The sequence below is a fragment of the Amphibalanus amphitrite genome, unplaced genomic scaffold (assembly GCF_019059575.1).
Source record: "Amphibalanus amphitrite isolate SeventyFive unplaced genomic scaffold, NRLGWU_Aamphi_draft 000212F_arrow, whole genome shotgun sequence".
Taxonomy (NCBI): Eukaryota; Metazoa; Arthropoda; class Thecostraca; order Balanomorpha; family Balanidae; genus Amphibalanus; species Amphibalanus amphitrite.
The window spans coordinates 142207-144878 of NW_024881707.1; the positions used below are offsets into that span (position 1 = coordinate 142207).

At 43.2% G+C, this 2672-nt stretch overlaps 1 long non-coding RNA gene across 1 annotated transcript; it reads right to left on the reverse strand.

The window, feature by feature from the left end:
• Positions 1-501: 501 nt before the first annotated feature.
• Positions 502-2170, reverse strand: LOC122385255. The gene is made up of 2 exons (XR_006257179.1): positions 1981-2170; positions 502-1049 (listed from the first exon to the last, which is right to left on the reverse strand). It is a non-coding gene; the product is annotated as an uncharacterized LOC122385255 (long non-coding RNA).
• Positions 2171-2672: the final 502 nt, after the last annotated feature.

The following is a 2672-nucleotide window of genomic DNA, read 5'->3' on the forward strand; positions in this document are numbered from 1 at the left end:
GGTGTTATAGCGCTTTCCCTAGAAGCCCCGTGAACGGTGAAACATTTTATCTTTGACCTGACCTGTGACGTCATCGGTGACCCCGAGGTCAATGAAATTTGGTTTCCCTCGACAAATTTGACAGGGCTATCGAACGCCGTTTGAATTTTCCGGATCCGTTCAGTAGTTTCGGAGATACGGGGGGTGGGGCAAAAAAGTGCCCCCCCCCCCCACCGCGCGGAAGGTGGCTGGTAGGCCCACCGCCTGCCGGGTTAAAAATGCCCTAATTATTGCCGAGTCTAGGCAGTACCATGCCCACGATCACGACACCCATCTGTTCATATGCCCATCGGTGAATAGCGCGTGTCAGCCTGTGTCCGGCTGTTATTGCCTGCGGTTACAGGTGCGTAATCAACGTAACATAGAAGTACGACGCTTGTGATATCTATCCTGAAGCACCATGAAATGTGACATCCGTAAAATGTACAGTAGAATAGTTAGTCATTGCCCATGTAGAACACATTTATGGTGAGTGGTGACATTTATTTCCAGATAACAAATTTAACGAGAAGGATAAGGCTATGGCCACTGGCCAGTAGCCTTATCCACATGGCCACATGCGAACAAAACAACGTCACACAACGAATCAATGCCAAAAATTAAAGGCTGTTGACAAATATCTACAAATTAATCACGCCTGACATGTGTTCAATTGTTATATAACGAGCTGTGCGATGTGCAGTATCAGTGCCAGCAGTGTGGCCAGTGAAGCATCAGGTTCACTGGCCACACTGCAGCGCTCGTCTGCGACGAGCGCCAGGCCTCTTGCTGGCAGGCCAGCGAGACGGGTTCCGAACCTCAGGGACCACAGCCCGGGTCGTCGAAACCATCAGGCAGGGCGAGGATGGAAGATGAGCGAGCATATCGGCGCGATAGGCTTCAGTCAATTGCTGAGTGGGACCGAGGGCGTCCGTCCGTTGAAGACAGGTGGTCGACGGACTGCAAACAGCGTGCGGCGGTCTTCTCAAGGCTGTCCGATGGGCCGCTGGCCCTAAGCAGCGATAAATCACCTGCCAAGGAAACAAGGGATCAGAAAATTCACTCCCTCCTTTAAAGTCCAAAATGCTTATTGCTCAAGCACCTCAGAGTCAGAGCCTCAGAGGAAGCAGTAATAGAGGCCTTCAGCAACCTCACTAAGCTATTCAGAGTGATAACAAGATGATGCCTCAGGTCTGAAGACTTAACCAGACAGCTGGCGGAAGGCATTTTCCAGCAAATGGTCAAAGACCTGCAGTAAATGTTCTCATGAGCATGTGCCATATTTTTGTTTGGATTGATGAGAACTGTTTATTTATCATTCCATATGTAAACCAGTCCGTGCAAGGTTCTGTGCAAGGTTCTGAACAACTTTTTTATAATTTCATCATTAAAAATCAACTTGAATATTAAAAATTGTGGCATATAAGTAGGCTTTCAAGCTTCACGGTCCGGGATACACATCACCAACAATCACCACATGTACGAGTGCTATGAATTCAGTGCCTTCTTGGGAATATTTTCCTATATTTAAGATAAAAATTACATGGATAGGTATGCCAAGATAAAACACAAGGCAATAACAATAATTTGAAGGAAGAAACAGCAAAAGTATCACCACACAGTACCTACTTATAATAAATATTTGTGAACATAAATTGGGAAATAAAATGACAATATTGAGTGGCCAAGTATTTTAAAAGGTACCTAAATCCTTACAAACTTCAGGGGACAGCAAATCTAATGAAGCAAAATATTGCATTTTAGCACACATATTCTGACACAATCAAACACTAAATTGAAATGCTCTTCTATGAAGTAGGTACTCCAAAACGCAGGTAAAATCGTTTACAAATAGAAAATGAACGTTCTATGCCTATCACCTATGGCTGAACAAATAAACAGCATATAAAATTAAATAACACAAAAAATAAATTTTCAAAACCGAATATAATCACAACATACCTATGTGAAACAATAAACACACCAAACAGCTCGGGAGAGCATTTGTTGATGTGCGCCACCAATGTCAGTACAGCATCATATATGTCTCTTTCACGTAGCACGTAGCTTGCAGTGATGACGTCATGTCCCGTGACGTAAATCGACCGCCGACGTCATAAGTCTGCTGATAAATAAACGGGGTGCGAACAGAGCTCAGTTTTTTACGAACTATTGTGTTGACGAATCAAATACAAATACTGCGCACATTGGACAAAACATGAATCTATTGACAGAAACCTAGTGTACTAAATTAAAGACAGTGCTTATGTGCGTTTCTTTTCCATCAAATGATTGGTAATTTACTGAACAATTTCAGCTATAAGTGTTTTTAACGGTGTTTCTTAGGTTTGATCTCACGACACTCAACTAGCCAGCACCAAACAAGGATCCAATTTGTGATAAAATACACCGAACTAGCCACAACTTTACGGTCAAATTATAGCCTTCGACGTCTTCTTATGCTTCGACGCATCTCGACGAGAGGAACACACGTGCGGTTAAATTAATGTGTGAGCTTTGGCCTTTGATTATGAAATGTTGCATCAAACTGTTAAACACAAAACGCTTAAGTTAAAACTCTTGCTCCTTATTTGACAGGGTTAGTTTTTGACAGGGCTAAACTGTTTATCTTAGGTCAAAATAGCCCGCGCTCT